This window comes from Gallus gallus, chromosome 5 (genome assembly GCF_016699485.2).
Source record: "Gallus gallus isolate bGalGal1 chromosome 5, bGalGal1.mat.broiler.GRCg7b, whole genome shotgun sequence".
NCBI lineage: Eukaryota > Metazoa > Chordata > Aves > Galliformes > Phasianidae > Gallus > Gallus gallus.
In genome coordinates, this window is record NC_052536.1 from 27,922,987 (window position 1) to 27,940,462 (window position 17,476).

The following is a 17,476-nucleotide window of genomic DNA, read 5'->3' on the forward strand; positions in this document are numbered from 1 at the left end:
TGAAAAGCAGTCTTAGAAGGTTAAGGAGTAAAGGAGAAGGCCAGGAAGATCTAAAATTAGGAGCAGCTAGCAGATGCTGACAGAGACTTCTCTTGATTGTCCTCATGGGGCTCATCCCAGGCAAATTCAGGCTGACATAAAGATTCCTATAAGGATTTATGGGATTCTCTGAATGAAGATTTCTACTCCTGGGCCTCTGTTCATCTGCAGTCTGTGTTTCCATTGCATCTTCACAAGAAGCTTCTTCAAAATACAACAGTTTTTGATGATGGCTGGGAACGAAGAAGGCAAATTCTGACCATCCTCACTGCTGCCTCTCCATCTCCTATTAAATTGCAGTTGTTAAACTCTTGCATTAAATCCCAAAGTTTGCACTTCTGCTTCTTGTCCTACTAGGTCCTCCGTGGACTATTTCTTTCCTTCTCTTCTAATAATGACAGTTGATTTCTATCACTAAGACCAAGGAAACTGATACCTGACTTTCTCTCGGGTGGATTAGTTTCTTTGAGGGCCATTAGTGAATTATTTTCGCTATGCAGATACCAAAAATACCCAGCCCATCTCTGTAACACTAATTAAAGGCCACAGTATTGGCAATGCAGCAATCCTAGGCCTCGGACCACTGTAAGTACATTCGGACTTCCCCGGTTCTTCATGTTCCACTTCTCGTTAGTAAGTCGTAACTACTTCTGTTCTCAAAATTCATGAGGAACTTGAAGCTAAAGCTCAAAGCTCACACCAATCATTTAACACTGTGACCCAAACTCAGTGAAGTTTACTCAAAGATGCTCCCTAAGACTTTCTGCTTCCTTGAGATATGGAGGGAGTGGGGAAAAGGAGAATACTGTGACGAGTGATTTCCTTACTTTTTTTGATTAGCTAGTTCTACAGAAGCAACCATTCTCTCTTTCAAAGGAAAAGGTCCCATCCCTGACAGAAAAGCAGTTGCAAGAGCTGAGCTATCAGTGCGCTGAATGTGATGTTCATGCTGCCTATCACCTCATAAGTTCCACAAACAGACCAGGAAACAAGAAGAGCTGGAAGGTGATAGCATGAACACTCTGCAGGGAGTAGTAAGAGCAAAGCCAGGATGATGGAAAGGGGAATATCAGAAGTTAATCCCAGGCGTAACACGTCGGAGGCCAGATGCGTTTTGTAAGAGGTGTCCTTCATGTAATATGTGTTTTGTTTTCCCACCGTGAACTTTATGGTAGGCCTGAGCCAGTGAATGCTGCACTCTCCATAAATGCCTAGCGTGGCCAGTTGTAGCCTTTCCAACTTTCTTATTCAACAGCACATTTTTTTCCTTGTTTTTAAATGCTTGCTGGAGTCTTAGACGAGGAGTTTTTAACCTAACAATAAAACACCTGTGTTTTATTAAAACTTGGGACTTGAGTTCCACCTCTCTCACTTTTACTGAAGTGTTGCCACTAGTCAGGTTAACTCTTTCATAGTCAGTTTTGCTCTGAAAGTGTATCTGCATACAGCTCAGTTCTCCTGTATTTGGAGGAGAGGAAAACCAGCTCTGAGGCAGACCCAGAGGACTCTGTTTCAGCATCTTTTTTTAATGTTAATAAATAGATGTTAACATACAGTAGCCAGCAGTAGCAGATCCCACTTCTAAGTTTTTCCATGTTCTCTCCCCTGGTCCAAGATGAGCTCTGTCCAGCCCTGAGGTTTGTGTACTTTGCAGACCACGGACCACAAGCCCCTCTTCAAGAGTCTTGTCCAATACTGAGAGGTAAGGGGTGCAGAACCCCTAAATCACAGCTGCAAAGCTGCACCCTTGCTAGCACAACAGCTCTGCCTCAACGTGGGACTGGAAATTCAAGTGTTCTCACCAGCCACATTTATTTCAAGAGTGAGCTTTTTGAGTTGTATCATAGAAAATTCATTGAACTCAATGGGAAGACTACTATTCTCCCCGTCCCTTCCCATTGTTCTCATTCCACTGTCTTAAATGAGAACTGGAGCAGCACTATATAGCAAATTTGCTGCCTGGACCTCCAAGTGTGTTATTATCCCTATATTAAATTACAAAAATGGCAGCATGTGGATGTGAGGGAAATGCCCAAATTCATGCAGCAATTTAGTGGAAAGGCTGACAAGTTCCATTGTTAATGCAGTAAGCAACTGCCCTGTGTTCCAGTTAACTTAGCTTCTTAATAAGTGATTATTTTCTAGGTCTTCTCCATGCACATTACAGAAGCACCACACTGCAGCGCCAACAACGTGAGCAATTTCACCAAATACCATCAATTCACTGAAGACAAGGGAGAGCAATTTAATACACACACCAAGGATTGAGGATCTGTACGTCACGAGGTCTGCTGCCCTCTGCGTTGCCATCTATGTGCTTATGGGCATCTGACTTTTTTCTTTATGACTCAGTTTCCCATATATGCCTGAGAGAAATTATTTGCAGCCAGGAGGTGAATCAAGAGGTCATACACTTCTGAGGTTATTCTGGGTTAGTCATTCATCTTAGGACTTTAGTGGCATACCTATACAGAGCAAATTGTACTAATCTACATCAGACTTGTGTGGAGAGAACAGATACATCAAAAGTTCAGAGGTCTGCAGATACTCGAGTACTGTATCTACAGAGCCATACAAATTCCTAAAATAAACAGGTAGGTAAATAGATAAATATTAGTTTCTGCCCAAATATTTGTCAGGAATAATTAATCCTAATAGGTTGCTAATGGCTACTTATTACACAGTCTGATGTGGCGGATGTGTGATTTATATGCCCCTGTAACACTACGTATAAGAAATACTATCATATGCAGCGGTACTCGTAAAAGAGGATGTTCCAAGTTTATGTTACTTTTGTAAACTAATTATTTCCACTCATTCATACATACAAGTATAGAATTTCTAAGCTATGAGGACACCAACAATCACTGGAAACAGCCTTTATAAGCCCGCATCACAACAGAGCAAGTTTTAGGAACATGAAACTATGTCTGTTGCACAGAATGTCAGAAACTGTGGGGGTCTGGGAAGCTGGGGTATGTAGCAGTGAAAGTCATCTGGTGTTAGAGCAGCAGAGAGCCCCTACAGCCCGGTGCTAGCTCCGACTGCCTTGCCTGCCATTTGGAAAGACACAGGATGAACTTTACAAACATAATTTGGAGCTGAATTTTTCGTATTTGGATCATGCTTCATAAGACTCTTACTTTTCCATTCAGTGTAAATAAGCAGAAATGATCATTTTGACTTGCTTTACAAAATACATAGAAACAGCTTTTCAAAGTCTCTCTTAAACCAAATAGTGTAAGTCTCACATTTGTTTGTGTTTGCACCATTTTATGAGCTTTAGGAGGCTGTGATTTCCATTGCTGTGAAAATCACATCTGCTCATAAGCTGTGGTTTTAAAAACACCACACATCTGTGGTATCAAATGTGTGCAAATCAGAGAATTATATGACATTACCAGTCACTTACATGCAAATGTAAGCATCATTTTTTGTGTGGTATTTTAAGTTGTGTTATTACGTACCGTAAACTACAGTCACCTACTCTGTACTTACTTATCCAACAGTCCGAACAGGAGTTTTCCCTTTGCAGTCATTTTCATGTAGCCATATGGGCAGCTACCCCAATCAGGAATATAAGTGACTAATTGTCATGTGCCCTGAAGCTTGCTGACGGTCATTCTTTATAGGTGGCCTGGTCACCACACTCATTAGTTTTGAGTAAATAAAATGCAGGCTTTGGTGTTTTGGAGTTTTACTTGTTGGTAAAAGAGGTGGGTTTTTTTTTGTAGCAATCTGGAAAAGGAACACTTTTCTGGCTCTACTTTCTTCATGTACTCTTGGTATCTTTTTGATGACAGTACCAGACTGATCAGAACCACCATCTTTAAACCTAAGATCCGGATGTGGACAAGTGGTACTGTTGGTCAATTACACTCTCTCTTCCAACACTGTAAGAGCAGTTTTTACGCTATGACACATTTGCTCTATTTTCCTACCTCTGAGCATCTCAAGATATCGTATCAGCAAGATTTTCCTTCTCCTATTTCATAGTCCAGTTCCTATTTTCAACATTTTTCATGTAAGTTCTTTTAAAATCTGCTCAGAAGAATGTTCTGCTTTAAATTAAAAGTCTATGTGTTTTAGTCCTCACTCCATTTTTTCTTTAGACAAATATTTGGACAAAACTTGAACAAAAGTTTCAGAAGACCCAATATTATTTATAAGCATTATTAATGAAGCTTAACAAAGCAATTATGCAGAAGCTGTTATCATCTTCACCTTTCATACAGTCAAAATAAATTACAGATAAATTAATTCATGACTCAATCGAGATTGCGCAGCAAATTATTGGTAGCAGCTGGACATGGAGCCAAGGAACTCTCACACCCACACTCCTGCTGAAATGATATACCCTGAAAACACCAAGACTGCCTCAGACTCACTCCGAGCTACTTACATTCCTCTTATATGATTGAAGTGTTTTTAGACCATGAAAATTAAAGAAAGGAAAAATAATGTAAATCAGTGTCTGTTTCTACATTGTTTTCTCCTCTGAGGATAAAAGACTTCTCTTTCTTGTTTTAATTTTTTTCTTACAGTAGATATTGGCAAGCTGAAAGTTGAAGTAAAATAGGAAAAAATAACAAGCATATTTTGAGTGATTACTCAACTGGGGTCCTTTGTGACAGGAAATGCAGCTGCGTGACTAATGGGCCTGACTTTCTCTTGGCTTCCTTCCCCCTTCAAAGATCTTGTTTACTGCCCCAGCCAATTTTTTTTTTTTTAATTGCTAGAAGCTAGCAATTTTCCAGGAAAAAAAAAGATCTTTGCAAGAGGCAAAGGCAGTAAATCTTGCAGAGATCAAGGGCTGTAGTGCTCTCCCCATCTACTCCTTTTAGCCTTCCAGGCTCTTGAGTCACATCATATCTTGCCCTGCTCCACTCAGAACATGTGTCTAGCAGATCTTTCTGCTTTGGTGAGAGGAGGGAGTATGTGAATCACATTTACAGCGTTTAGCCCTGGAATTCATAAAGGAAGGGCTAATTCCATTAAGGAAACCAGGGGCCTCCTAAGCCTCTTGCATTTTGTCTCTTTTTATTATTTTTTCTCACTCGCTCTCTTTTAACAACAGTTGTGTGCTCATACTCCATGATGATGTGGCTTTAAAGATGAGCTGTTGAGATTTGACAGTACATAGTCCTATTAGAAGGGGCCACATAGCCCTAAACGTTGTTTGCGTCTGGCTCTCTTTACAACTCTGCTTTGTTTTCTTCCTAGGTAACCAAAGGTGGGCCTGGACCTGGATCTCCCCTGAACTTGATGGGAAAAGGAACTGTGCATCCAAGCTTCACAGCAGGCCCTTCTCCCTACCATGCAACAAAAACCCAAGTCCCTTCTCAGTAAGAGGAGGTGTTGGGCATATGCCAGGATAGCAAATGTAAACAGGCAGCACCTCATCATTCCTTAGAGGGTGCTACCAGTAGACGCACACCCTGAAGGACAGCAGCACTGAACCTCATGGAGAGTCTATGGGAGAGACGGTTTATGGAGATGTCTGAGGTACAAAGAGCCCCCAGTGTTCTGCACAGTGGCGTGTGTTGGCCCTAAGGCACTTACTGGTGCGTGAGCCTATGTGTTGCCAGCAGCCATGCCACAACAGAAACTAGTAAAACTCTGGAGTAATGCAGTGAGTTCAGTCCTGCAACAGTGTTAGAAAGTCTGTCAGGCAGGTAAGCAACCTCAATAACATAAGAGAAAAGGGAGGCAGTCTTCTGCCTTCTCAAGATGCCTTTTGCTTTGGAAAGAGAGGGAATCAAGTCCCTGAAAAAGAGTTTGAAGACTGCTCCACATCCACAATCTACAACCCTGGCATGGTTTCCCCGTGCCCTAAAGCAGAGGCAAAAATAGGAGGTGAATATATTCATTACCACAAACTGCATAGTGAAACCATCAGAATGGGTATTCTAAAAAAAGAAATGAAACCTTTGCTTACGAATAGACCTAAAAGAATTGAATACATGTGTACAGAGGGATCATTTTCCACTACCTACAAGAGGAAAAATCTCTGGGGAAGTGGCTGATGCCAAATATTTTCTTATGCTTCATGTGTCAGCAGGGGCTCGCAGAAGCCCTTAAAAAACAGAACACGCATTTTGTGCAAATTGAGAATCACAGTTTCTGGTGATTTAGACTGCTTCACCAAACTTGAGACATTTCTCCAAAAATACAACAGATGTCTGATGATGGACCAAGTTTTCAGCATTTACACAGATCAGATGATGTTAAGATCAGCAGAAAAAAAACCAACACAGAATAACATGCTAAAGGGCTTCAGAGCTGCCTGAGAAGAAACTAAGCTGGCTAGACAGACAAAAATGCTAATTTCTCACAGCAACTATAAAACGCTGTCCAGAGACACTGTCAGAGCCAGGTATACAGCAAGGTTACAGAGGAGCTGAGATGTGTGCAGAAGCAGCGGGCACAAATACTTGCTGAAATGAGAGCCCTAGGAGATGTGCACAACTTGGTCGTGTGACCTGCCAACCCCAGGGCACTGCTGTAAGGCATCCAGCTGACTTTGGCTACAAATGATAACAACTGCAGAAAATGAAAGAGGTGACTGAAGAGGAGGCAGCCCCGTGGTATCTTAACGGCACACACGAGACAGAGTTGTCCCCAGAAGAGAACTGAGCTAATGGTCTTGCTATATAGTCAGAACTGGAGGACAGTAATTTCTGTGCAATAAACACTAACAAAACCTGAGTGTCAGAGAGAAAGGATTTGGCATTTGCCCAAGAATGTAAAAAGTTTCCTCGATTATGATTTAATTTTTAAGAGAACCGACCGTAAGCCACTTGCTGTGATTGCCAAACTGGCCTGACAAACCCCCTCTCCTCACAGACACGAAGAATTTTTTTTCACTTACAAATTTATGATTTGCAGATTGGGAGGGATTTGGCAGGTTCAAACTTAATCCCTGGAGCATTTGATGAAAATACAATGATGCAAAGTCCAGAGCTAGACTTTGTAGGTGATGATTTGCTTAAAAATGGTGGGGATGAAATCCAGCAGAAAATGTAAGAGACGGTCACTGAATAGTCTCAGCGTTGTTACTGACTTCAGATAAAGTATGAATGTACAAAAAATGATATAACCTCTCTTGATGGTTATTTTCTACTTGAGTAAAGGTAACTTTACTGTAAGGAACTAGTACTAAAAACATGGCAGGGTACATCAAACTTCTCGCTGCTATACATACCGTACCTGCCAAGGGAAACAAGCTCTGACAATGGAGCAGGAATAAATAAATGTAAGACATCTGCAGTATATACAGATTTAGTTCTCCTACTCTAGCTTCATTATTCCTCATCAAATGAGTAGGTACGAAATAGTATCAAAAGAAGCTGGCAACTACTGAGAAAATGTGTGGAATTAGGCTGTTTTAAATCTCTTATATCAAGGTGGAACCCATGAAGGAAGTGCGTCAACTACTGATATTTTGTATGATGGAAAAATAAAATGAAATTCTTTTAGTTCCTTTAGTCTCTCAATTCCCCCTCATCTTCAGGGGTTCCCTTTAAGTCACAGGTGTTTGGAAGAAGAGTAGAGAGAGTCCAGGGCACAGCAAACTCCTAACAAAATGACCTACCACCCTTAACAACTGCAGGAGTGATTTTCCAGAGATGCAAGCAATGCCACCAGTTCCTCAAGATTCATCAAGCAGGGTTTACATGTTATTGGTTGTAATTGTTTGCAGCCATGTATTAACACATCTCTGAATTCTGATTTGGAAAACTCAGTGATTGGAGGACCTCTAGCATTAACAAATGCCCTTTCCAGTTTGTGAATCTCAATCAGGTGCTGCAAAGCCCTCATTTTATTGTGAACAGCTGGATGAAACCAAATGCATAACAAAGCAAATCTTTCACAAGCAGCTTAAGCACTGGATGCACAATGAGGACAATTGCATTTCAGCCCAGATGTAGTTGCACTTAAGCCACAGGGAAGTAATTCATTTATATGCAAACTTCTCAAGCACTTTGGGATGAGAGTACTATACACAATCAGTTTAATACACTCTACTTATGTGACAAACTCCCGTTTTGTATTATTGTTTTCCTAGTTTTGCTGTGCCAATCATACTGCAATCCCTCGTCTTCATTCTGATCGTGGTGGAACAGCAGGCAGATACTTTCAAAAAATCCAGCAGAATTAAAAACTTGCAATGGATATTGTTCCTATGCGTGCATCCTGCCCATGCTCAGAAACCGTTAATGTTCCATTTCTTTCTTCCAGGCCAACAAGTGGCTGCCGATATTCATGTGGCATTAATGTGGCTTTGAACACTCAGTGTACTTTACCCATAAGGTAGCAAATCCTAGGCACTGTTTGTGGTGCTTGAGCATCTCTTTCAGGGTCCCTCCTGCCTTCACTTTCTACTGTGATGCTCTCCTGCCTCAGCAGAAACAACCAACCTACACACCAACAGCTGCAAATTCTTCCTGATTTGAGAAGTCTTCTGGAACAATTTGGTAACTTGCTCTATTCCTTTTTGTGGAACCCCGCAAAAAATGTCTGAAGTGACTGTGTTATCTAGTAGGTAAATAAGGAGATTAGAAACCCTGAAACCACCTTTGGTCTTGTACAGTACTGCTGAAAATAGACATCACATGATGTCTAAATTAAGTATGTGTTGACTGCCTAAGGCAGCTTCACCCCAAATCGAATGCCACTGTATCATGCAGTGCCTACACAGCTTCCCGTCTTTTGTTTCCTCATCTGTAACACTCAGCCATCCTAAGGGTGTATTGAGAGTTCACTGGCATTTCAGAAGACTTTTGAGATTCTTGGAAGAACGATCTAGTATGAACACAAAACAGCTGATATTATTTCTTCCTTTTTTAGTGACATTCCTCTGCTGCTGATATTATGCTCTCACATTCCTGAGCTAAGCTTGTTTGAGGGACTTGATCTTAGTTGGGCTTAAAATCTGTTTTCTTCCACAGAGGGGATGCTGAAATACACCTTTAAGCACAGCAAACCTCAAATGCTTGGAAGCCCTGCATTCAAGGTCTCTTCAAACTGCCTTCATCTGACCTTCTTCATCTTTCTTGATAAACTCAAACAAGGAAAGCTAGAACAGTTCAATACAAGCATGTTCTGCATACCCTGTAGCCTCGTGCAATTTGAACAAACGATTTAGTACAGATTAGAAGGTTTGGTTTCTAGCCAAAAATCTGCAATTAGATACCCACATGATTCCAGTTTTTGACAGGAGGTATAGTCCCAAATTTGAATATAAATTCCCACTCCAGGACCAAAGCTCTATGTAGACTATGTGTGTAGACACACCTTCTAGAGGCCTTGTAAATACAATCACCTCTTTTTTTCTCCATCTAAAAAACTGGGACTGCAATAGAGGTGTTTAGAGAAGTTCATTTCTAGAAGTATTTACAAAAGTTAAATATTGCTTGTTTCAGTCTTGTTCCATTATGAAGAAGTCCTGTAATGTTTTCATCCTCTGTTAAAGAGTTCTTCACTTGCACTCTTTACGTTGCTTAATTAAATTGTACCAGGTTGTTTCACGAGTTGGCCTCTCTTATGGCTTTCTGCAGTTACAGAGCGATGGAAGAGGGGTGTTTAGAGAGCAAGTAACAGAGAGGGAATTGTTGACAAAAGGTTTCAGCTCCCTGGCTGTGCTCTCTAAGCAGCTCTGTCTGCAACAGCTCTTCTTTCATGTTGCGTCTTTGACAGAACAATTCCCATTCAAAAAGCATCAGCAAGCACTAGAAGCACACCCACATGTTAGGTGCTCAAGCACAATCCCTGTAGCTCTTGAATTTCCCTCTCTGCAGGGAGGCCTTAACTTGGTGATGCCATTGTGAATGGATGAGTGGGAGAAAGACATTATCAGTAACAGTGGGTAATGCAAATGACAATTTGCATTAAGATGGTGTCAGGCTTGGTCCATGGCTTTCCACGAAGATATTGGTGCTAAAGCATCTCCTGGGCAGGGCTGAGCCTTCAGAGGAGGAGAGCTGAAATAATCCCTGATCCAGGATGAGGGCACCAGAAGAGCTCTGTACCTCAGGGGTAGTGGAGGAGCCCTGCTGGCTGCAGCAATGGAACTGGGGCCTACGGAGGCCTCAGAGCAGAAGAAATCACACCTGTCCCTCCTGAGGTTGTGTGGAGCTCAGCTGGGGAAGTGGGCTCGTTATGCTGGCTGTACCATCAGCCGGTCCCTTTGGAAGTCATGCTGGACTCTGAGAGACGGCAGTTCCCTTCAACACGCCCAGTCACACATAGCTAATGGAACCAGGATTATTGCAGCAATTTAGGAAAAAAAAAAAAGGAAAGCATGTATTGCCAGGTTGGATAAAACGTAAGGCTTGATGTGGGCAGAGCTCCTGCCAGCTGAAGTGTTTGCACCTGGTCTTACTGGAAATCCACGGGGCAGAAGATTCTTGCTGAAGTGTTTGTGTTGCCATCAGCATGGCAGCGACTCTCCCGCACGTACTCAGACACCCAGGAGGCCAGGGCTCAGGGCTCTTCGAGGAGGTCAGTTTTTATATAGTAAAGCAAACAGTTTAGCTAATCAAGGATATTTTTTCTTTTCTTTTCTGAGGCTCTTGGCATCCAGCCCTGTTACTTGCAATCTTTAATTTGTACTGTGGCTTCCTTTTCCCTGCTGCCTTCTCACTCACTCCAATTTTCCCACACACTTGTTTCCTAACTCTACCTCCTATGGAGGTCGTCATTTATTTCAGACCCAAATTTATCTCAGTCCTACACAACGCTGCTGTTACCTCACCATTTATTCCTGTAAAAGACTGTCACTGGATATTCATGAGATTGACAAGTTTGTGGAAAAACAATGGAGCCATTTTTTGTAAGATAGAAAATAGTTGATGGTTACATCAGATAGTTGTAAATTTATTCATACGCACTTGTATAAATCGATTGTATATCAACTTGGACCTTCTTTTTGGTTATACAGCTGTCTGAGTGGCAACAGTGGGTTTTCAGGTTTGGTTTTTTTGTGTTTTTTTTTTTTAAAGGTTCTGTGTGTGTCTGTGGTAGAAATGGGATGCGAGCGGTACATCTCGCTCACAAGATGGCCACGGAAAAGCCTGTTACCATAAAGCTTCTGCAAAAAGGGAGAAGATTCTGACGAAACAAAGTCACGTTTTGGCAGATTCTTCCTCAAACTTTCCTTCAGCTAAAAAAAATGCCCATACAAACACGGAGGAGATAAAGGCTTTTTTTCTGGTTACCACAGCTACGCAGCCACACAGCATTTGCCCACATCACAGAGTCTGGCTTGCTCCAGAGCTGATAATGAGATGCACAGGAACACGGGTCAGAAGAGACATGCTTGATCACCGGGTTCTGTCCCAGAAAATCCCCTTTTAACAGCCTTTTCTAAAAAGCTACATAGAATCCAAAGCATTCCTTCAGTCGATATACACCCCAAAGGCTGCAAAACAACACCATCTTGTAACAAATGCACAGCCTGTGAGGCAGGTGTAGTTTCACCTGATTTCACATTGTTTATGGTAAATACTTGTACTTCTCCTTCCCTGTAGTTATTTCCAAACTCTTCTGCCTCTGAATGCAGCCCAACTTGGCATGGCAGCACTCTTCAAGCTGTGAAGCAAGGTGAGAACAGCTAATGAAGCCTGACACACATTCCATGTATTTTCTCTCTAACCATTCCTCATAGCCACTTACATGCAAGCACACAACAGTTTTAATGAACTGAAGTGAAGCAGGGGCTGAAGGCGCTGGGAGGCAGTGGGTAGCATGCAGTGTCTGGCCTGTGTGCAGGCCTTCTGCAGGATATTCAGTCACGGCTCAAGTCCCACAGGCAGCGTATGATGGCTGTTATTGTTCTCTGGCAAAGAAGTCCCTCCGACTGAAAGCAGCCACACACTGGAAAGCTGATCCTGCCAAGATGCACGCTGTATTTGCTCTGTGAGGCAGTTGGGCCAGTACCTTTCATTAATTTCAGAATCCACCACTGACGAAAACACAGCTCTTTATAAGGTGGGACGTGTTTTAAAGGAAAAGTTGGGGCAGATTCAACTGGTATAAAGCTGCATAGCTTTATTAAAGACCGGGGGGTGTTGCTGATTTATACCAGCTGAGAAGTTGGCTAATATTCTTTTGGAGCCATCACCTCTCCCATTTGCAATTGCCAGCTGAAAAGCTGGGAAATGCAAGGAGAAATGAAAAATGGAGCACATTTATGTGAAAAAGCTTCTATGCAAAACAAATGTCTGCTCACTGCACATAAGCTGAAATAATACAGCCGTTATTGGAGCTGGGCTACAATAAAATAAGCTGGATGAGTCAACCAGCAGTGCATCTAATCTCCACTGGCTGCCTTTCCGGTCCCCAAGCTCCCCATCTATTTTTATCTCTTCTTTTTTTTTAATATACTTTTTAGTTTACAAGCAATAAATCTACAGATTTTGGGTCCCCTGTGTGCACTCTTGCCAGCGGGCTGCTCTGCAATCAGGATGTTACCCAGACCACTATGACTATTAGGCCATGGAACAGGGAGGCTAGGAACCAGATTCGAGAGACACTGTGTGCAGAGAGCACGGCAGTGCTATTGATAGTGTGGGGCATGGCAGACCCTTCTGCGCTGAAGGCAACACTCAGCATGCAGGTCAGCACGCGCTCTTCGTGTGGCCCAGCCGCGCCACTTCATCTTGTGAGAGTATGGCAAAACATGCTCTACTGATAGATGTGCAGCAGTGCGAAAGCCTGAGTTACTCTGGGATGATCTTGTTTCCGAACCTGCAGGAACACAGCTTTGGTCCAGTGCTCTAGCCAAACCTCATGACACGGTGTAGGGCACGTCCAGACAGAATAACATGATGTGCTCAATGGTCCTGCTGTGAACTGTGGAAGAGCTAACACTAAAATGGCACGGACAGTCAGAGCCTGCTTCTGTGCCTGTACAAAAACAATATAATTCCTTTTTTTTTTTCCCTGTGGGGGGAGATTTTTAGTTAAGCTAAACATGTCTGGTCCATCTTAGGATGCTAACCATGACAGGGTATAATTTAGTTTCAGGATCACTGGGCAGGTGACGGGAAGCACTTTCATGATGCCAAGTTTTAGTGTTGTTTGCTGGCTCGGTGTGGTAGCACTCTCTTGAGAAAAGTGTGGGTGCAATTTTGGAATCGCGATGTTCCTGCCTCATTTTTCTCTGGTAACCAAATTAAGATCTTAGGAATTAAGCTTTTATTTTTCTAATTTTTCTCTGCTCTCTATAGTGATTTCATTATAAACACATCCACAACCGGTCACCTTGAGCTCATACATGCTGGGAAACATCTGTTAATTGAATATTAAGATAGCCTGAGTTTCATAATGGAAAGAAACTGCTGGGATATTATGCTAGCATACAGCATTCTCTTTCATTCCAAGAGTACGTGCTTCAGGGAGCAAGGGAGAAGAGTGTTTGAATTTAATTTCAGACATTCACTTTTTAGGTGCCCCCAAGGGACATACCCATTTCCTATATAAGGTTTGGTCTGTTTGCAATTAAGCTCTCTTCTTTGCATATTTCCGGATAGATTAAAAATAGCAAAATCAGCTTATTCTTGGACTTCTGGAGATAAACAAAGCATTGCTTCCAGGGGTTTAAAAACACTGATCAGGTTTACAGATCTTCAAGGCAGAATTTGTCCATGAATTTTTTACACTAGATAAACAACAGTTTCCAAAGACAACAGAAAAGGTAGGAACACATTTCTAGAACTGGAGACCTTTAAAACCAAGTAACTTTTGCAGCCTTCATTTTTACGTAAAATCTGTGTTAATAGGAAGTTGAATACATTTTCAATGCAGAAAGCTCAAGACCCGTTCAGTCTGCTCCTACCACTCTCCCAACCAATGGATCAATTCCAGAACTGAGAGGCTTGCTGAGCTCCCATTACAGTTCTCCTCTTACTCTTTTTCTATTGGGATTACTATCATCAATCCATTTAATCCAAAATGTAAAGCTTCTTTTTGTGATGCAGCCATCCATTCTCAAGGACCTTGACAGAAACAACTCATTTATAACGGTGCCTAAATTGTTATCAGATGGGAACAATTCCCATGCACCCCTAGCACCTTGAGGCTGGATACATGATAATGATCTATACCCGATCATTTCTTCCTTGCTATTCAGCTCTCTGCTCATTTGCAGAAATTACCTAGAACAAACAGGAGTCATTTTCCAAAGGAGAACTGATGACTATGTTGCTAATTTAAGTATCCTGAAAATGTTTTTGCTGCTTCCAGTTACCTTTTGCAGATTCCTCAGCAGTCAGTACACCCTGATGGATCCATAGACAATGGAACTAAAGCCACTAATACAATGGTTTTAATGTTAGTTATTCACACTCTTCAGTGCCTGTTAGGCATTTGCTTTCAGTGTACTTCATTCCCCCAACAAAAATGTTGATGGATATTGAAACTGATGATTCAGGACGGAGAAAAGATTACAGCACTTCAATATCCAAGCAAACAAATGGACACATTTATTGTTCAGAAGTACATTCCTTGGAAGATTTACAGGGCCGTTAGTGGAGGATCAGAAAAAAATACAGTTGAACAAGATACAAATGAAGTGGCCTAAACCACCAGGCTGTGCTTTGTTTCCCCTGTACACAAAGCAGTGTAATAGCACGGCGGAAAGACCAGTGGCCCACCCCGTATCTCCTAGGAAGGCAAGAGGATCCTTCCAGATCACACTTAGTTCCTAGGGCTCTATGCATCTCAGCCTAGGAGCAGCACTCAATGCCATAATCCTTATGGACACGAGCAGTTTTGAAGAAGTCAATAGGGCTGTTCAGTATGGCTGTTTGTAAGAGCTGGTCCTGAAGAACTAGCTCAGATTTGGTAAAGAGAAGCAAGAGAAACAAGTCTTAATATTCTAGCAATACATATACTTCTCCTGAGGACCCAACAAAGACTCCAGTGTGTCACACAGACAAGAGGCATAAACAGAACTTAGAAAACAATAAGGAGTTTTGTAAAGGAAGGACAAAATGTGTTAAGATTGTTTTAAACATTCCTGGAAAGAAAAGTGCTATTGATCCTCCTTGGCTGTCAGCAGCATTAAAGACATGGGCTTCTTTTTGCCATGACAGCCTCTAAAGAGACAATGTTCTGAGCTCCAAAATGTGCTCCTGCACATTTTCAGAACATTTGTTGAAAAAAAAAAAACAACTAAACAAGGAATAACCTCCTGTCCATCAAGCAAGATTTCACAACAATTACAGTACCAGACACTGAGAACTCTGCCTGCCTGGCCCACAGCCACACCACGGGTGGCAAACTTTCTAACTCTCAGACTAATTAGGATCAGGTCAGGTATGTGACTGAGAGAACTCAAAGGAGGTGGAGGGTGAAGCAGGAAGTGGTGCTGATGATTCAACCGGGGATCGTCTTGAAGATATTTCTTAAGCTTTTTTTTTTTTTTTTCTCAGATGTGAAAGGAAAGTGATCTTATTTCTAAGAAAACAGAAAGGGACAACTTTCTGGTAGAAAAGGAAAGTGGGAAGGACAGTTTGTGTAGGTAGTAGAGAGAGAAACATCTGATTCATTCATCATAGATTTTAGGATGACACTTTATAGTCTCTAGCGGTAGAGGGGGACAGGTGACAAGAAGGCAGAAACACAGTTCTCAAGGCAATGTTTCCTTCTAGAGAAAACTAGAGTTGCAAGGGAAATATTTCAGAGGACTGAGTACATCCCATTTCATCTCTAGGTCTTTAAGATATGTCAGAATGAATGTGTAGAATCTTACATTATGGTTTTTGCTAGGAGAGCAGTACAGTACCAAAATGCATAACCAAGAGAGGTTGTACAGTCTCCATCCTTGGATGTTTTCATGGCTTGGCTAGACAGAGTCACTGCTGACCTGTCCAAGTGCTGGCAACAGTTCTGCTTTGAGCAGAATGATGGGCTAGAAATCTCCAGAGGTCCCTTCTAACCAGCATTTCTGTGATACCTTGAGTCTTATAGGGATTCCAGAGCTGAGCCGACAAGCAGTGTTTCAGACAGATTCTGCAGAACAAAAGCCCATGGATGGTAACATCTACACAAACCACTCCAACCACTCCAGGCGTGGAGTGGGCAATCCCAGATATGCGTACAGACTGAGAAGAACTTACTGAAAGCAGGCCTTCAGAGACAGACTTGGGGGTCTGTCCCAGTGGACAGAAAGCTGGACATAAGCGAGTAGGTGGCAACACTGCCCACAGCAGGGGGTTGGAACTGGATGATCTTTAGGGTCCTTCCAACATAAACCATTCTACGATTCTATGATGATTCTGTGATTTTGATGGTTTGTTCCTGGCACGCTCATTTTCCCTGCCATTCAGAGCCAGCTTCCACAGTGTTGCAACATCTTCATCTTTGCCATTTCTTAAATCACTCTCATAATCCCAATTTGATAGCCAAAAATACATTCATCTCCATTTTCTTCATAGAGAATCCTAAATATTTTGAATGGAATCCTAAACAATGAAACTATGATGGCAGTTAAACTGTAATCACACAAAATAGCAGGAGCTGCACTCAAAAGGATTCTTCATGTTAACTCAACAGAGAGTAAAAGCTTCTCACACTCTACAAATACAAATAAACATCTTTATCTACTTCCTAACAATAATATATGGATAAACTGTGTATGCTTTCGTATATGCACCTGCAAGAAACCTTTTTTCAATACAGCTCCTATGCAAAGGGACAAGCTTCAACTACTTATGTGCTCCTGTTCTGCTTCCTCCAAAATTGTCCATTCCATATTAATGCCTGGCTGCCAAAACACATTAATTCCATAGTTGTATCCCTGTCATAAGCCATTAGTTCCACACTCTTACTACACATAATACATACATTCCACATTCTTTTCCTTAATATGCAAATCTTTCCAACCATGGTCCCCTTTGTTCTGGTGCCTCTCAACCCACCAGCATGTGCAGGAGAGCTCACAAATTGATCCTCTGGGATATACACAAACATGACCAGTATGTTCTTTGTGATTCGTGTGTGACCACAGCAGAGATTTTGAGGTTCTCTCTCAAGCCTCAAATTGTTTAAGAATTGCCCAGATTTCTGACCCCTTTCATCTGCACTAAGTGGTTTACACTGGTTATTATGAATCTGCTTTCAAGGCTCCTAAACAATAACTGATTTTGTTTACAGTAAAAACTTTTCCACTGGCCCAAAGCACTGTTCTTAGACAACACAGAGGTGAACAACCGCATAATTGTCACCATTTCCAGCTGTCAAAAATGTCATCAAGACCGTACTGAATTCATAGCTATGCTTTGCATTCCATCAGCAGCAACATTTACAAACACTTCTTTTACAAAGAGCATCTCCTTTTCACATGAGGTCTTGATCCCAACAGCTCCTGTCTGCTTTCAAAACCAGGAGGTGGAACTTACTTCACAGTTTTCTAGATACTTTGCTTGCTCCA

At 41.9% G+C, this 17,476-nt stretch overlaps 1 protein-coding gene and 1 long non-coding RNA gene across 5 annotated transcripts in view; one reads left to right on the forward strand and one right to left on the reverse strand.

The window, feature by feature from the left end:
- LOC101749146 overlaps positions 1-11,383 on the forward strand; it is a 64,456-nt gene extending 53,073 nt beyond the window's left edge. The window contains exons 5-6 of the long non-coding RNA XR_006939521.1: positions 2,185-2,633; positions 5,263-11,383. This is a non-coding gene — a long non-coding RNA (uncharacterized LOC101749146). The remainder of the gene's footprint in view (positions 1-2,184; positions 2,634-5,262) is intronic.
- RAD51B (RAD51 paralog B) overlaps positions 1-17,476 on the reverse strand; it is a 342,294-nt gene that overhangs the window by 13,852 nt on the left and 310,966 nt on the right. The window lies entirely within an intron of this gene.